At 34.9% G+C, this 19,799-nt stretch overlaps 1 pseudogene; it reads right to left on the bottom strand.

Moving 5' to 3' along the window:
- Positions 1-2,264: 2,264 nt before the first annotated feature.
- Positions 2,265-19,740, bottom strand: LOC124374622 (annotated as a pseudogene).
- Positions 19,741-19,799: the final 59 nt, after the last annotated feature.

The raw sequence follows: 19,799 nt of genomic DNA, 5'->3' as shown, positions 1-19,799 counted from the left end.
GGGAGACACTCTGTGGTGATCTTGGCCTCGTCGGCCGGTCGCAAACCTCATGGCCAATCGGACAGGTGAACAACCACGACGGTGCCAAAACGCTGTGTCTCTGTTCGAAGCTAGAGCTACCCTCTCGCTGGGCCGCAGCACTGGGCAGTCTGTTCAAGATATTACTTTATTAAATGTGGTGAAAGCAATTTAAAATAATAATTTTGCATTGAGTCATTAGCTAATAGTAGTTTACCAAATAGTAAAGACAAGCTTCAAGTTGTTTGATGTCAATCAAATACTCTGTATGTAAATAATTAAAAGTTAAAAAATAAATTGTTGCATTAATAATTACTTTTTGAGACTATTTTGTAATCACCCCAAAAATTTGACAATTACGAATTTCAGGTAAATACAAACACTAAATTAATAGTTTCAGAAACAAAATTTTTGGGTCTTTCGTATCTTTGTTATTCCATTAATAATATTAAACTTTAAACTAGTACTACTTTTCGGTTATATAAATTTAACCATTTAAGTTCACTTTCATTTAGTGTATAATAACCAATATTTCTCTTCAAATTTCCTATTCCAGTTTATTCCTATTTCACAAATTCACACTATTTGATATTTTGGCCTTTTTTAAGACAGTTTTAAAGATTAAACATTTTAATAATCATTTGCTTGTTTTAGGTCAGCATCCTCATATACCAAGTATTTTCGCCATATTAATTTCATTTTAAAACCATTTAATTAATCCTTTCAACAATATTAAAACTTATATTAAAGTTGTGTGAGCATCACAGAAAGAGAAAATAAAATAACAAAGAAAAAAAAAAATAATAACATATATTCACACACAGACCTAGCTGAGTACTCCTGCGTTGCCAGCCCTTGCTGTCTGTGGAGGGCATCAGGTGGTGAAAACCCGTACGTAGCATGGTACCCAACTGGAGCAGCTAGGTAAGAGTGAGCGTGATTTCTTGGGTACTGCCGGAAGCCTGGAGAACCCATATGCCTGGTGCTGCAGTTCAGCTTTTTTTAGACCACTAGTGCTGGTTGCCGTCGAACACTTTGCAACGCTGTCCGACGGGGTGTGAAACATTGGGAAAGTAGATCGGAATCTTGAGCGATGAGTGCGCTACCGGGACGGGTTGTGGATACGCATCAGACATTCTTGGTTGCTAGGGTAGTCAGCAAGTCCGTACGCTGGAGAAGACACTGTACCGTTGGCTGGTCTCTACAGTTGCTCTACAACCTGGAGAATAAGACCGTAACTCAATTTGGTTGTTCAATTTTGTAAACTAAAAAACTGAAAAACTAAGAAAATAACATATTTATTAATGTAAGTAATGGACAGATCTTCAACCCGACACAAATCAGTAATGCTTTTAATGATTACTTTGTGGGTGTCATTGATAACTTGCTTCAAAAAACAAACTGTACAAAATGAAGTAATAACGCAAGGAGACTTAATCTATGATATACATGGAATCTGGCAAAATAACATGTAGATGTTCTCTCAGTGGGTTTAAAATGAGATTCCCAATTAACATTAATGAAATATTCAAATAAGAAGTATTGATTAAAACCAATTAGTCCATCTTATATAAGTCTTCATTTATTATTTTAAGATAATGTTCCCCAAAAACTATAAAATATTTCTAGAGTAATTTCCTTTATTTTAAATAAAAAGGAGAAACCACAGATATGTCTAATTATCGCGTCCTATTTGCTCTTTCTGCCCATCAATATCTGAAACATCTTTTGAAAAGGCTATAATATATTAATGGATTTAGTTAGCACATTATAGAGGCACCATATACCTTTTTGAACCATTGAGCAACCGCATGGGTTTCCGGAATAATAAATCTTCAGTGACAGCATTGGTAAACTTCACTGAATTTATTACAGATTCAGTTGAACAACAATATAAAATTGCCAGAATATTCACGGACTTATCAATATTTCATAGTATTTCTCATGAAAAATTGCTCAATAAATTAACAGTCCCTATGCATAAAACAGGAATTCTCTCAGTTGGTTCAGATGTTATCTTTGTAACAGAGAACAATTTGTTGAAATTTCTTCTTATATTTCTAATAACAAACTTACAAAATATGCATCAAAGACAAAACCAACTTAACAATATGTAAAATCCACTATTTTATTATAAAGACACAGTATGAGTGATAATTACCTTGTGAATATCTTATGTTGAATCCTTTTTGTGACTCCCCTAGACTCGTTTTGAAATACAAATACAAATTTGCTTTCAGTTGACATAAATGACTCGTGGATTGTCTTCAATTTTTCCAGTAAGTCTTGCAATCGGTGGGCTCTTCGGTGAGTTTCCGTCTCTTATGAGAATGTAATCTCGGTTCTTCTCCAAATCCAAGTTCTTGAATCTGAAAAATTAAGTACAATCAATCACAATATCCTCCACACCACATTATATTAAACAAAATAAGAACATTAAACGTCAAACTTTAAATCTACCATCCAACCAAATTTACTATGTCACAAGCTTTTACCAAACCCTCATAGTGTACTCTAATGCTACTCTCTGAATCGTCAACTCTATTTTTGATATATATTGGCCAGTTTTGTTTGATCTGATGTAATTAATTTAGTTTCATTAAATACATTATTTTTATAAAGAAATGCAGGAAATAAATCCAAATATGATGTACTTTTTAAGAAGTTAAAACAAAATTCCATTACTAAAATATCACATTTATGCCAAGGTTAGATTTATTTTCTTTATTTTTTTCACAAGGATAGCATGGGTTCATAACAGGTAGGATTGGAGCTACTAGCTGTCTGGGGGTGTGGGTAGGATAATAGACCCTTAGAATGGTAGGAGTCTATAATCTTTCAAGAGCTTGTCTCTCTGATAAGAGTAGGCTGTAAGACATTTCTTAACAATTTGGCCTGAAACACTGAAATATATTTAATACCAAGATTTAAATTTCACAATTTCCTTACCTCAAGAGTTATAATCCTGCCTTGTTGTGCTGTCAGGATGTACAGACCACTCCAGTCCTCCAGGATAATTCTGAGGATAACCGTGAGGAGACTTGAGGGTCTGGGGTTGAGGAGTCGCTCGCAAGTTGCCTTCCACAAGTCTGATGGTTCAGTCTTCCATGATGCTCTGTTCGGGATAAAAAAAAATCAGAGAAGTATAGTATACGAATATTTTAAATTTGAGTGAGTTTAATATTTTCAGAGTCCCAAACTTTTAGGTTTTTTTTTAATGCTCATTGCTTCTTGAGGTTATGAAGAGAGAATTACCTGAAACCCTTCTTTTCCACTGAACCGTCAGTGCTGAACTTGATGATCATGAAATTAGAGGGCTGACACAAACGATTTATTGCCCAAGTCCTGCTTGCCTGGACAGTGTTGCCAAACTGACAGCCTTGTCCTCTGTCCGTCCTCCGACCAAGATTTGCACTGTGTCAAAAAGTCTTCTCCGTTTCAAACTCTTGGAACTGGAACAAAGATTCTGTGGTTATCTCTTGTAACGAACACATTTGCTAACTAAAATTTCAAAGTTATGCCTCTTTAGATGGTGCCTGACATTGAAATGGCTCTCATAAATTTTTCTCCAGGTGTATGTTTGAGGTTACCTTAAAATATTATACTTATTCTTAATAGTATTTACTCAAACATATCTGTTTTACAAATGGTCAGATCCAGTGAAAAAGGACCATTGCTTAGTCCAAGATTTTAAAAAAGACGTTTATGTTGAAAACAACTTAATCATTCTCGTATGGTAACCATAAAAAAAATAACTTAACTTTATGAACTAAACTTATAAATAAAATTTCTTTATTACAATTTTATCTTTTGTTGTTTTGAAATGCAACATTTCCTGCTTTTTAATAATTGTAAAGTAAAACTCAGGTGGCTCTCGTCCGAAATTTAGAACTGGATCCGCCTTTACGTTGATCTAAAATCTCCAATTTTTAGAAATAAAAAATGTTAAATAAGGGTTAAAACTTGCCTTATCGATACTTATTATACATTTTGAGTTAGGAGGGAGCTTTAGGTGTGTTATTTAAACAAGCAATAACAGTATTTTTTAAATAGTTTTAGTATTTCTACATGTTTTATCAGTAAATTTGGGATACAAACAGATGATACTTAGGTGGATTCTTGTCAGTGAAAACATTACAGAGAATATCTGGAGATTTCCATCAGTTAGTACCCACCTGCAGGAGAATGTTGTGACCCTGAGGTCCTTCCAGAGTCCACTTGCAGGTTGACAGGGGCTCGTACTTGTGGGGGTAGTTGGGGCTCTCCACGACATCGCCGCTGCTGGCCATGTAATAGTGGCAGTGCTGGGGGCAGTCCACTTCGTCTGACCAGTCCCCACAGTCGTCCTCACGGTCACATCGGAACGCAGCATTGATACAGCGGCTATTCGAGCAATGGAATGATCCTGAACAAGAGATAAGGTGGATCAGTTGTTGAAAATAACATGAGACTGAAACTTGTATCTACTCCTGGCTAGGATTTGTGTTGCACTGGATTTATGATAAAGCTAGTTATAGGGGATAACCGTCATCAAGTTATGTCACTAAAAAGATTGAAAAAAAAAACAGATATATAAAAAAACTGTTTCCTAGTGATGCCATGATAACATTTAAAACACTTATCTATAAAAGGAGATGATATATAATTAAGTTTTGAACAAAACAAACGGTAATTTCTGGAAATAACTTCTTAGTTGCTGTTATCCAACATTCATTTTTAGTTTGATTTTTTAAGTGAAAAATTGAAAACTAAATTTATGATAATGTTATTTATCATCATGAAGATGTGTCACTACAAAAACAAACATAACAAACTGCATTATTTTTTAATATTGTAAGTTTTCTGGTGAAAACATTAAAAATGGTTCTCTCACAAACAGTTCTGTTTGTCCTTAATGAGCAATTCCTTTAAGTTAAAGAGAAAATATTGGTCTTTTCATTTATATTTTTGGATACTTTAATATTGCCAGATATATTTTACAGCTTGAATAACTTAAAATGGTGTCAACTCTTACACTTACAGCTGTTATTTTTTTATTTACATCAGGGATTCTAAAGTACAAGACAATTAATAAAGTCAACCTCTCAATTGCCACAGCTAAAAGAATTTAATGCATGCTACTTATACCTTTAGAAAAGATTAAAAACCTTTAGTAAAACCTTTGCAGGCCTAATATCATACTTCTTCAAAGTCTGTGCCCGTTATAGTCAGTATTCTTGACAGGTTCTTTAACTGATTCTACCAGATCTACTTCTACTTTGGCAACAGTTACCTGCAGGGCAAGCGTTTGCGCGACAGAGGAAGGGTAGAAGGGACTCGCAGGTCTGAAGCTCCCAAGATTGCTGGTCGTCCGTGAGCGTAACGTCCACACACTCTCCTGCTGAAGGCTCGGGCTGATCCAATGACCAGAAACCTAAAACATACACACTTCAACCTAGTGTACTGGATATAGAGTATTGAGAACAGCATAAGACTAGTTTGTTATAATACACTATAAAGCAAGGACGTAGGTCTTGACTCCCAAATTTTCAATTTACTTTTTTAGTAAACGATTATTTTTATTACGTAATTTCAGTATTACTGACATGTACAGCTGAAAGATAGTTCTCAAACAAACAAACGGGGTCAAGGACTTTTAAGGAACAAAAATGGAGCCTTACTCTCTGTTCACTACAGAAAAATACAGTTGTCTGGACCCCCCCCCAAAAAAAAAAGTTTTTTTCCTGGCTACGTTCTTGACTATAAGAATATCCACTATTGTGAGCACAGGACACTCAATAATAGAGGAGACATAAACATTTCTGTATTGCAATTCACAAAATTAAGCAAGATATTTCAGAAGTATTCCTCAAAAAAGTAATCAAAGTACATATTGGGTTTGTATATTATATTATAGCCTACTAATAACTATAGCAAAATCACTATAGCAATAATACTACAGTATAATGATGTGGCCCATAAACTGCTGAAGACAAATATTGTTTTGAGGAAAAAAAACAAACAAAACTGAAAAAAATTGTATGTTGTTATAGGTGATTGAACGGACGTTTCTCTCACTCTGCCCTCACACATGTAGAAAAAAATACTTCAATTCTTCAAAAAGTAATCATTTGTCTTGTAGTTCCAAAACATTTCTCTTTTTAAAGTTTGGCATTGCCACAACAAAAGTATTGGTTATTTATCAACTTGTTGTCATTACTTGCATTTAATTCACAATTTACAATGACAACTGTTCAGCACTTTCTTTAATGGTTTACTTTTATTATATACATACAGATGTGCTGAAATGTATATGAGCGTTTTTTATTTATTTATTTATTTATTTACGGCAATACACCATTTTACATAGAAATTGTACAACTGAAAACAACAAAGAAGAAGGCTGCTGCCACAGAAAAGACATTAATAACAATCAAAAGAATGTGCAAAGGACTAATAAATACAATTATGAATAACAGCTGTTATGACAAACAATCATAGATAACAATAGTAAATAATAAATAAAAAAATAACAGATTATAAATAACAGTAATAAATAACAAATTATAAATAAACAATAATAAATGGAATTATAAATAACAATAATAAGTAAACGATAGTAAATAACAATTATAATAACAAGGATAGTAACAATTAATAAATAAGAATTGACGATTGATAATAGAAATAAATTAACATGCATTAATGCTTATTTACAGCTTAGTTAAATTAGTAGTATGAAAACATGTTGAGTTACTTTAGGATGAAAGCGAGTGCACACCGCTTGAAAGATTCTGTAGAAGGGCCAAAGAAGTCAAGATCAGCACAGGCATCATTACCAAGTCTCATTATGCGGGGTAGAGTACTGTAGTAGGTGTAGTTGGTCGGATGGAAATTTCCTTGAGAAAAGCTGAGGGTGACGAGACTGACGAGGTACATGGAAGTTTATCATCTGAAGGATATTCGGACAATCAATAAGGCTATTTAGTAGTCTGTAGAGGAACATGAGATCCAGTAGAGCCTGCGAGCAGCCAAGGAAGGAAGGTGCAGCTGTTGTCCCATTTCCTCCAAGTTTGTCTCCAAGTAGCGATATCCCATCTTCACGCCAAACCATCCGTTAGAAAGCGTCTTTGTACAGCATCAAGACTAGAGCAGTGACCAACCTGATGTGGGGACCATACCGTAACGGAGTATTCTAGTATTGGCCGAACTAATGTGACGTTAAAGTGTTCTTATGGCAGGAATAGCAAAGTGCTGGCGGCAGGTTCGGTTGATAAGTCCAAGAACACGATTAGCCCTGCTGCAAATGTCCGAGATATGGGCACTGGGGTCAAGGTTTGATGTCAGAAGTACTCCGAGGTCGCGAATTCTATCCACTCTTCTGATGGCAGCTTCCTGGAGGTAGTAGTCAAATAGAAGAGTCTGTCTGGCTCTGGAAAAGGAGACGGAAAACACACTTTGGTTGGGGTTCAAGTCCAGTTTCATTGATAACACACCATTGGTCCACCACCGTCAAGATCCCTCTGCAATTCATTTTGTTGTTGAGCTGAGGAAATTTCTCTAAATATCTTCACGTCATCAGCAAAACAAGAGAAAGTCCCCCGCTGATGTATTCACCAATATCATTTATAAATAAGCTAAAGAGGAACGGCCCAAGGTGAGAACCCCTGAGGAACGCCTGATGTTGCATGAATAGGCCGTGAGAGTGCTGACGCATAGCTCACCCGGAGAGTGCGATTCGAGAGGTAACTGTCAAAACCAATGTAGAAGTGATCCAGCAACACCAAGAGCTTCCAGTTTCTTCAGCAGGTGGGGGTGACTGATTGCTGTCGAACGCCTTAGCATAGTCCAGATAGAGACAGTCAACTTGATTACCATTGCTAAAAGCAGAAAGGATCCTGTTGGCAAAGGGACTGTTAGGTTTGTAACTGTAGATCTTCCATGTCTAAACCCATGCTGTTTCAGCAATTAACAATATTCTTGAAAAAGGAAGGACATTCTATCTAGCACTATGCTCTCAAACACCTTGGCTAAGGCTGGTTGGATGACTATAGGCCTATAGTTCTTAGTGTCAGTACACTTCACCAGACTTGTAAATAGGGACCAAGAATCCAGACTTAAGAATTGAAGGAAAGGTTTCCAACCTTTAGCAGTGCGTTGAAGAAACACGCTAGGTGAGGTGCCAAAGGTTCACTGCAATATTTCAGGAGACTAGCTGATATATTATCTGGTCCGGGACTCTTACTTATGTCGAGATTCCTAAGCTTCTTCTCAACTTCAATAGCGGGAGACGGTTAAGGTAGCAAGGCTGACATTAGTGCAGAAGGAGTAATTTGGGGCACCAGCAACTTTTGGCTTGAAGATTGGAAGAAAAACAATCAGCAAAGAGTTCACATATAGCTTGGGGGTCCGAAGCAGACCTGTCATCGAAATGAAGAATGCCCTGAGTGGAAAACGGCTGTTTTAGATTACGAATATGCTTCCAGAAGGTCTTAGGGTTTCTGACCAAGCTATTTTCAATCACTGCAATGTAGTTAGTTGTGACATACCCTAGCAAGCCTTTTTACATTCACTTCGGGCCTCTCTAAATTTATTGTAAAACTATAAGACTATTCGAGGCTTTAAATCTTCTATGGAGAAAATTCTTCCCAATCACCAACTTCCTGAGTTCCTTGGAGAACCAGACGGGAAACGAGCTTTTACCCACTCTCTTCAGCGGACAGTGCATAAGAATGGTGTTCCTCAGACTGTGACAGAATCGAGTAAAGGACTCTGTCGATATCAACATTGGGAGAAGTATCTGGATAAGGTTGGTCCTGAATCCAGTTGTAGACCCTTTGTAGATTACATCTCCGTATGTCCGGGAGGAGAGTCTGTGGTTGCTTGCCATGTAGGACGTCCATTCCACACTTCCAACGTCAAAGCAGGATGGGCTTCCTCCTGGTACACAAGAGGGTCATCAGTGGCCGAAAACAGTCAGCTCTGAATCAGTTGAAAAGACTAGGTCCAGAAGTACTCCCCTTGTATTGGCGATCTTGTTAACCTGCTGCAACTGTAGGAAGTTGGCCATTTCAATTAAATACCGTGAGCCCGTTGATAAGTCATCAACGGGAGATTACCATCCCAGTCTTATATTTGGCTGGTTCAGGTCACCTGCGATAATTACCAATGTTCCAGGACTGAGAGACGCGCATACTTCCTCCACAGCATCACAGAAGGAAGAGTAGATTTCATGAGAAGAGTTTTGGAGGAATATAAACGGCGCCTATCATGACACTGAGATTAGGTAGCTTCGCTGATACAAAAACATGCTCAACATTATTCACTGATGAGTTAATCACGAATGAAGGAGATTCGTGATTGCACTGCGACAAGTACACCCCCTCCAGATTGCTTCTTGCTGGTTAAAGCGGACCTGTCCTTCCTAAATATGTTATAACTGTCGAGCTCTAGCTCAGGATTTGAGATATCATTGGATAAATTAGTTTCTGTTAGAATAATAATTTTATGCATGCAGACACTGACTGATTCCTTCAGCATATTTAACTTAGTCCTAATACCATTAACATTTTGATAATATAAAACTAATGGGTGTATTGCCATTCACTCGTTTTTTTTCTCTGATTTTGGGTAATTACTGGGATGCCATTACGATACTTGATTGTAAGTCCTTTCTCGCCATTATTGGTGCGTCTATCAAGTTCTGAGCGCAGACTCTGCAAGTACTTTCGCTCCTGCAGGGTCCGGTCTCTCGAAATACTGATGTCGGCGAAGACTGGATCCAGTTTGCGTATTGCATCTTCATCAAAGAGTGTTGTAAATGACTGAGCTTCAGCATCATTGTTGAAAATGATCTTCATTGGACGGGGCTTCCTCATGTTTAGGTTTTACCAACTCTAATTACCTTGACACTCTTACTGCAGACTGGAGCAGCGGCTTGTATTAATTTGTCGACCACTTCTTTGTCGGATGCAATCCTGACTTTAACATCATGGCTTTTGCATTCAGGAATATTGTGTAGCAGAACATTTCGGGCCCTCTTTGCACGATTCATTCATCTCCTCTATGATGGTCTCAGATCCGTATTTGGCGGTTACATCCTCATAATTTTCCAGTTTTTTCTCGATAACGTCAAGACGGTCCTCAGTTACCTTAATTCGAGGTTCAAGTTCCTCTAGTTTCGTGTTTATGGCAGTCAAATTATCGTTGATGGCACCTATTCCCTCTGTAACAGCCTTGATTTTCATCCCTTGTAGCCAGGCTCGACATTTTTCTCCTAACATTTCACCCAACTGAGCTGACAAAACGGTTAGAGGATTATTATCATTCGCCAAACAGTCAGCACGATCGCACTGCCAGACTTTCCTTGAATTGGTTTGCGTATTTGTTGTATTCCGGGTCTGGCATTCCCAATACATTTAGCATGAAACCATCTCTGGCATTCCTTTTCACATTGAATTCCCCTTTCGCTATCCAGAACTTTCTTCAAGCAGCAGGGACAGATATCTTTTGGAAAAGCCATAATTTGAATAGCTATGCTTATGTTTACCACATGCGATAAAGACTACCAATGTGTACAAAGATTAAATACCAAAAGTTACATGCGATTATGTTTTAATAATTTTTATATGGTTGAAGTTATAAAAATAAAACAAACTTTTTTCCACCATGTACTTTTCCTTTCCTCAGGGGGTTGCCTTGATGCACAGAGTTAATTTTTGCAAGTTAATCCATTAAAAAATTATTTCACTGCTTTTTATGTTTTCCAGTACTTTTTGTAATAAATACAATATTTGAGTTTCGATACTGTTTGTAATTCTCAAAAACTAAAACAGAAATTCCATTAGAAACTTGTTATTCCCCTAAAAATATCACTTTTCATAGAGGATATAAGATATATGTTATTTATTTCTTTTCTAGAAGATACCATTCTCCCTACTACACAAGAACTAAATTAAATTAAACGTTACACTATAACAGAACTAAAAAAAATCTCCTGTGATAGCTTTCACAACTCATTTACCAATTTTTTCTGAAATTAATGCATGATGTAAAAAAACTTTTTAATATTTTCAAATATTTTAAAGATTATACAAACCTGCATACTGAGAGACTAGAACTCCTGCAGCTGACTCTAATGTGTTTGTCCTGAGATCATCTAGCGAGGCCAGGCCTAGCCAGTACTTCTGGTTCGATCTGTCCACTGGTCCTAAACTCTTATACGCTAATTTGGCCGTAAAGTTATTTTCTGCGTATGACTCTACTAATAACAGGTCACTGCCGTACCTGCAATAAGAGAAAATTCATGTAAAATGCAGGAAATTTCATATTCATTAATAATAACTCTACATTTCACTTCACTCTACATTATTCTGATTACCAATCTAATTATTCATTCCCATTTAAAATCAGCATTGTTAATCAGACCAATCCAATCAGACAGGTATCTAAGCAGTTCAGAGATTACATTAAAATTTAAATACAAGGTCACTGGGTTGTTAATAATTAATTATCTTTTCTGACTAATTAGTCAACCACTAGTAAACTAGCCTACTGGGTGCAAGGCATCCGTGATAATTAATTATGCTTAGATAATGAGTGCATTCTTTTAATTTTCACCACTTGATGTATGGAGATGTAAGTAATAATAGAAAGATATTATAACAAACTCAATTATCTTCTATTACTTTTTTTGTGGTAGATAATTTTGTCATGTGGCCTAAAAGAAAGTAGAAAAGGCTAAAGCAAATTTTATTGAATAGTTTGTTTTTAAATTATATAATTTGTTGTTCACGAGTATAAATTATTATTGATGAAACCATTAATAGTCATGGTTTTGTTGTTATTTTTTAAAGTAACAACCAAACCATTAATAGTCATGGTTTTGTTGTTATTTTTTTAAAGTACCTGTAACAACATATAGCTGGCGATAATAATTTTATTTTTATCCACAAAAATGATTAATTTAGAGAATTTTATTATATGTTGTATTTATATACCTATTAGTTGATAACGATAAAACATTACACATTTGCATAAATGTTTTGTTTTCTTGAATGTTATAAAAATGTATTTAGTTGATGAATCATTGTTTTGATACATTGTGAACAGAAAACAAATAATTAAGTCACAGCCCACATCGGCTTCCGTTTCAGAAATAAGATTTTTGAACCTAATTCTTTAGCAGATGAACTTCTCAAATTCTATTATTTCCTGCAATCCTGAGTGTTTCCTTTGACATTTCAGAGCCCACCAAGGAGGATCTCTTGCACAACATGATTGGAACAGCTTTCTATTGCGTTCCGACTGTACAACATCCTGGGCTCATCATCTGTTACACAGTCTTCCAACTGTCCTGTCTTACTATCTCTAACATTCATTATTTCCAAATGTTCTAAATGGGCAGTGAGATTACAAGTCAAATTATAGCTATCAGCTTTGACGTGAATGGAAAGAAAAACTGTTCACCTATACAGGGTGATTCATGAAGTTCTCCCCCCACTTCTACAGCACATTGTACTAGTAAAAATAATGAAAAAATGTTATATAAACATAGGTCCGAAAACGCTTCGTTAAGCGAGTTACAGCTCTAGCGAAAGATTTTCGCCTGAATTCCTGGGTAAAGAGTAAAATAAAGCCATACTGAACTTTTGGAAAGGTTAATTAAGTAAGAAATATCGTGGATTCTTATGTATTTTTACCTGATAAAGCTAATAAAATAGATTTCAGAACTGTACCTGTAGTAGTTTTTGAGGGATTCAGGGTTAAATGCAAAAAATTGGGGCACGAAAACAATGTTTTTTTAAGTTTGATGTACAATAACTTTGTTAAATTGGTAATAAATACATAAAATCAACAAACATTAATTGTAGAGAATTTAATTCTGAGAAAATTGATATAATCAAAGTCTAAAATAAAACAGAAATAAGTACCAAAAAATCGATTTTATTCAGTATAATACATTACTAGTTTTAAGCAAAATTAATCAGGTTGGGCCAACCGTACACACCTTTTTTATAATAGATGTTCGAAAATGAGGCCATCATTATCAATGCATTTTGCAGCACGTTTGTGTAATTGCTTTTGTTGCGTTTCTTAATTTTTCAGGACTTCCCTGTATCTGCACAACCGAAATCCATAATACGGGCAATTAATTCATCACGAGAATTCACTTTTGTCTTGTATACAATGTCTTTTCATCCATCCCCAGATGCAATAATCCAATGGAGATAGATCTGGTGATCTTGGTGGCCAAGGGTGAGGCCCTCCACGACCAATCCAGTGTCCAGGAAATTGATGATTTAAGTAAGCAGAAACGGCACGTGAAAAGTGGGGAGGTGCTCCGTCATGCTGGAAGTACAAATTTTGTCTGAGATGTAATGGAACATTCTCTAATCAGCTGCGGCAACTCTTCTTGAAGGAAAATGCAAATAGAACTCAGCATTTAGGCGTCCAAAGTAATATGAAAAGGTCCAATCAGGCCGATTGTGCAAAAAGGCCACACCAGACATTGACGCTAAAATCGGTGTTGAAAGTTCTGTTCCACTACCTCATGTGGATTTTCTTCTGCCCATGAGTGTTCATTGTGCAAAGTTATTGACACCATCCCGAGTGAATTGTGCCTCATCCGTAAACAAAATACGCTTGTAGAGTTGATTATTAATATTCAAAAAGTTGCAAAACTCCAAGCGAAGCGGGACCATCCCCTAGCTGTAGATGTTGAACCTTTTGTTTATGAAACGGATAAAATTTGTTTTCGATTAAGTGACCTCCACACTGTTGACTGCGAAACTCCCTATCCGCCTAGAAATACGTCGTGTACTTACACCTGGACTGCGATGAACAGCATTAATAACAATATCATCATCAAGGTTTGGACAGCTCGTTCATAATTGGTTCTAGTACTTGGTAGTGATCCTGTTTCCCGAAGAGTACGAAAAGTTCCTGAAATTGTTTTTGGTATCTGGAATCCTCCTATTAGGGTAACGTAGTTTCATATTCTTCTACAGCAGCTCTAGCATTACCATTACAGTAACCCAAAATAAAAAACCATATCAGCGTATTCCTCTGATGTAAAATAAGTAAGGCATTTTTTCGCTGAATAAACAATCGAATTATAACTCACAGAAAAAATTGCATTTAATAACACGATTCACAGAACCCGATCTCCTGCTGTAGCTTGCAAAACACCACTAAATTATACAGTTCTAACCGTAACTAGTACAGAATACCATTGTTGATCAGCTGTTATTCGTGCGTTACCAACTTAGAAATTAATAAAACAAAAAACTGCATTTCGATGATTAGTAATCAATAATGGGAAAAATGTTTGCTTCATTTATTTTCAAACATTTGATGTAAATTTTTATTAAAAAAAAATACAACGTAATAAAACATGATATTTTTATTTACAAACAAATTTATTTAAACAGTTTTAATCTTGTTTTCCTCAATTTATCTCATCATTAAGGAACAAACATTTTGTTTTTTGTTTTATTTTAACTAAAATACTGTACGGTATTTCTTTACAGCTAGTAATGTATTATACTGAATAAAATCGATTTTTTGGGTACTTATTTCTGTTTTATTTTAGACTTTGATTATATCAATTTTCTCAGAATTAAATTCTCTACAATTAATGTTTGTTGATTTTATGTATTTATTACCAATTTAACAAAGTTATTGTACATCAAACTTAAAAAAACATTGTTTCGTGCCCCAATTTTTTGCATTTAATCCTGAATCCCTCAAAAAACTACTACAGGTACAGTTCTGAAACCTATTTTATTAGCTTTATCAGGTAAACATACATAAGAATCCACGATATTTCTTACTTAATTAACCTTTCCAAAAGTTCAGTATGGCTTTATTTTACTCTTTACCCAGGAATTCAGGCGAAATCTTTTGCTAGCTGTAACTCGCTAACGAAGCGTTTTCGGACCTATGTTTATATAACATTTTTTCATTATTTTTACTAGTACAATGTGCTGTAGAAGTGGGGGGAGAACTTCATGAAATCACCCTGTATATTATCTTCTTCTGAATTAACACGTTCATGATGATGGCTAATTTCTGGAATTTTTTTATATTGCCGTTGAAGTTTCCAATAATAATGACCAAAAACCATAATAATGTTTTTACGTTATACGTTTAAGTATAACGAGAAACGTATGTGGGCTTCGCAATTTTGCACAAAAAACTTTCAATGTCTGTACCTATGTGTACCCTGAAAGAATACGTAAAAAATTAATTTATCTAAATAATTAAGCAATTTTTGCACCCGACAGGATACACAATTTTTTTTTTTTTTTCTTCTCTTAGGACAAGAAGCTTATAAATTGCACTTAGTCCTGTAAGGACCTTTGCGCTGCTTCCGGAGTGACAGGATATTCAGGATGGGTAAGGTTAGGGAGTAGGGGCCGCCTCCTATCGAGATCCATGAGGAAGAATTAGGGCACTACATCTCAAAATCATCCCGGAAGAAGGGAGGCCAGCTGTGAACCAGCCTCTCCAGTCAAAGTAGGCAGGGGGTGGCACACCCTTGTTGAGGTTATCAAGAGCCTCTGAGGTAAGGGAACAAACCCCACCAACTCCAACAGCCATCTTCCACAGTAGACTAGACCTATCAAATTGCCCATGAACCCCAGAATCTCAACATTTGCGTTTAATGATGTGCCGCTACTGGACATCCATAAGGTTGCCCAGATTGAAGTGGCACATCGGTTTTTGCTGTGCCCAGTGGTGGGTTCAACTGGTAGGTATAAACCAGCCAGAAGTGATCCCTGCTGGGTAACAGGATACACAATAGTCTTCTGAGTTATTTCTATAAGCGCGGATCCATATTTTCACAATTATAGAAACACACATAATAAAATGATTAACAACGTGTACCCCATAAGGCGTACAATGTGCTTTACTAAAGCCCGGTATGGTATGTACCCAATTAGGTAAACATCGTCGTGAACATTTTAATATATTATTCAGTTGTTTTGAGTCTAATGGTTAAATATTAGTCAACTTTCAATTACAAATAGCAGTGAGATGTAGATCACTATTTAATAATTTGATATTATAAAATTTCGTTTGGTGTGTTGGGTTGTTTATTGTACATGGCTTTTGTATTGGTTTATAAAGTTGAGGCATAATAGACTAATAGGATTTGTATAACATTTGCCACAGTATTTGGCGAGATAGTGCCATTTATTTCAAGATTCGCCTACTAATGTAGCTAATTCTGATACATTAGCCTTTTATAAAATGAACCAAACATTAAGCCTTAATATTTATTTATTTGTACATGTGTAGATGTATAATACCATTATTTTATATACATATCTGGTATCAGTAAAAAACTGTAGATGTGTCTTTTTTTAACCTTTATTTATTTTTTTTACCTTTTTGTGCTTGGAATTAATATACCATGAAGCCACAGAACTTTTATCTTCGAAATTTAAATTATTAATTTTAGTTAGTTGGCACATTTTTACGCTTAACTTTCAGTCCATAAATTATTTGTTGAGAAACATTTTCGTATTTCAATGCCATGTAAATTGATATATTTACCATTTCATATATTTATTTTTTGCGTCTATTAGAAATTTCAAGATGTATTCCCAAAGATGATAATGATCAGTTCCGAGAATGGTTGGTAAATGTAATGAAATAGCAAAATGTTCTTTCCTCACATGTTTTTTGTTTTTATGTTCCGTAACATAAACAACACACTGATTGAATATATGATCAATTGATTCCTCAAACCCATCCTACATTTTTTTACAAATAGGTCTATGCAATAGCTTTCATCTCATCTAATCTATGGTGCGTTGGAGAAGTTTCCAAAATTTCAACCTGCACACTAGATGTTGCCTTTTGTTTAATTGTATGAGAGTATTTTTGTACAGTATAAAACAGCTGATTACTAAAACAAACATTCCTCAACCAGTTATTTTCAATCTACTAACCAACTTAAAACCAGTTGATCAGTTGAAAACATTCACTAAGCCAACTTAATACCAGCTTATTCTATGATGGTTATACTTGTTACTTTTAAATCAGCATTTATATCAACAAAACATCAATTCTCAGAATTAAATATGGATGAGATGTTTTAAATTGCGACATTATTAAAAGCAAACATAAACTTAAACAAACAGGATGCACTATAAATATTAATAAAATATAAGCTGGCATGGCCTGAATACCGAACTGGAATTGCAAGTTTAATGTACCTCTATATCCCTCTTCTTCTAACTTATCTGGTTCTGGTTCATAGTGGTTTCTATTTATGTTCCTAACACAATTGCCCATAATTTCTATAGTTCAGCTAAATATAACTAGGATTTATAATTTAATTTAGCATATTGTTTAGGTTAGTTTGGGTAAAGGAAACAGGATTTTCCGGGATATTGCCATCATTTAGTGATACAACAAAATTAGTAACACTACGTTTTGAGATCTGCAATCTGATCTCTTCCTCAGATGAATAACTAACACATAACTACAATCTAAGTTAAAAGAAAGAAATCATACCAGAGCATTGTGACGCAAGGAAGAGAGCACATAACAGATTTCGAAAAGTAGTGTTACTGATATTTTTTTATCACTGAACAATGGCAAATGTGCTGAAAAAATTCTGTTTCCCTTTCACAATCCTTCTACGGTCAAAAACAAACTTCAAACAAAGGATAGTTTAGGTAGTTTCATACAATTGCAAGCAATTTATTCCATCAATCTCAAAATTCCTTCAGAACTTTAGTCATAATGTGTTTACAACATATTTTAAATCCTGTAAGATAATATTTCATATTATATCAATGTAACACTTTTTGAATAGAGTCCTATTTAATAGCATGGTGGAAGTTTTTCAAGTGCCACTGATTTTTCCTTTCCAGGACTTCAAGTTGTTGTTATTCATCCTAGTCTAATTTCTAATCTAATTCAAATAAGATGTGTCTCAAAATATAACTCTTGTTTTCTATGTTTTCTGAATCTATTCTTTATAGTTTTGTCCATTTTCTGATATTCGATATATTTTGATTTTTAATCAAGGGGTAGCTGATATGTATTTAAATATTGTCGTTTCATAGATGAACACAAGATTTAGTAATGAAATTGTTATAAGAGTGACTGTGAAAAATGACCTTGGATTTTACGCAATGAGAACATTGTTAAACTTCCTATTTTTTGTCGCATTCAAATGCTTTTTCACTTTTCGTGTAAAGTGTCTACCTGTACTTTTTGAGTATTTAAACGATAAAGTGTCTCAAGTTTGAGATTCTAATGAAAAATTAATAAGAGTTTGAATATGCGTTAATTGAATATTTAAAATGAGACATTCCCTATAGTTCTAAGGACAAAAATAAGGGCTTAAAAGTATTCAGGTATGTTATTGTTCTTATGGAACTAAAATCAAGATGACTGCAAAAATTAAGACTGGAAGATCTGAGAGTTATAGATTTTTAAAATCTTAAGTCAAATGTTTAGTAGATAATTATTAAATGATTTGAGATTTTTTATCACTCAGTACAGCATTTTATAATGAGCAATATGTCAATATCTCATTTTTATGTTGATATTAAGGGAATGAGAAAATTACCACACCATAACTCCCTAGTTGTTCAGGTTTTCAAACATTAAGGAGCTTTGTGACTGTAACTGTTGTGTGGGTGACAATAGCTTGTGGAAGCCTTGATGAAGCAAAGCATTAGAGAGTAATTCGTGATAATCTGGGAGAGTTCCCAGCGATTAGCTCTCCTACTGCAACCTAACCTCTGACTGGAGGGAAAGTGAAGTGTTACTTTACTTCTACCCACAGTGCATTCGTGGTACTTTGGTATTAAATGTGAGGACCACTCTGTTCCTCTATCTACTACTTGTTTTACCTACGCCCCATTATAAGTTAGGCTAGGTCAGTATAAGTAGGCTAGGTACAAATGTACGTAATTATAAATAGAAAAAGATAAGGTTATCTTACACGTATTATAAATAGAAAAAGATAAAGGTTTATCTTATATCTGTATTATGAAATAGAAAAAGATAAGGTATATCTGATACGTATTATAAATAGAAAAAAGATAAGGTTTATACCTATGACGGTAATTATAAAGTAGAAAATAAGATAAGGTTTATCTCTACGTATAATAACTAGAAGAAAGATAAGGTTATCTATACTTATTATAAATAGAACAAGATAATGGTTATCTATACATTATTATAAATAGAAAAAAGATAAAGGTTTAATCTATACTAGTTAATAAATTGAAAAAGATAAGGTTATCTATACGAGCACTCATGTTTATCTGAGCTGGGAATTTAGTTACTATCTGGAGGGATGATTTTTCCTTCTTTCCCCAGAAGTGCAGGGCCACTAAATTCCGTTCCCAAAAAAAAGGTTAATCAATGTGAAATACCCCCTTTCCAATTTATAGTGCTGTATCCGGTCGGCACCACACTCTGCAAAAAGAAAAACCATTCCTAGAAAAAGTTCCTAAAATCTCAAGCTCCAGATCACGTGAGCGCTCGTAAAGGTTAACTTTAACATCTGGTTACTCACTCAAGCTGGTAACATATTTATGATTAACCTAATCTAAGAACCTCACTTATATCGTGGAATAAATTCGTCATGGTAGAGTAGGAGATAGGGACAGAGTGGCCTTCCGAATAATAATAAAGTACCAATCGCAATACAATAAAGTACAGATAGCGATGTAACAACATCACCTAATTACACAGCTGTGCTGGCATTTTTCCCAACTCAAAAAAGAATGTATATATACTAAAGAAACCTATAACCAATGTAATCC

Source organism: Homalodisca vitripennis, unplaced genomic scaffold, assembly GCF_021130785.1.
Source record: "Homalodisca vitripennis isolate AUS2020 unplaced genomic scaffold, UT_GWSS_2.1 ScUCBcl_9391;HRSCAF=17864, whole genome shotgun sequence".
Classification (NCBI taxonomy): Eukaryota; Metazoa; Arthropoda; class Insecta; order Hemiptera; family Cicadellidae; genus Homalodisca; species Homalodisca vitripennis.
Note: the sequence above shows the minus strand (reverse complement) of the source record. Positions and strands in the feature narration are given on the sequence as shown.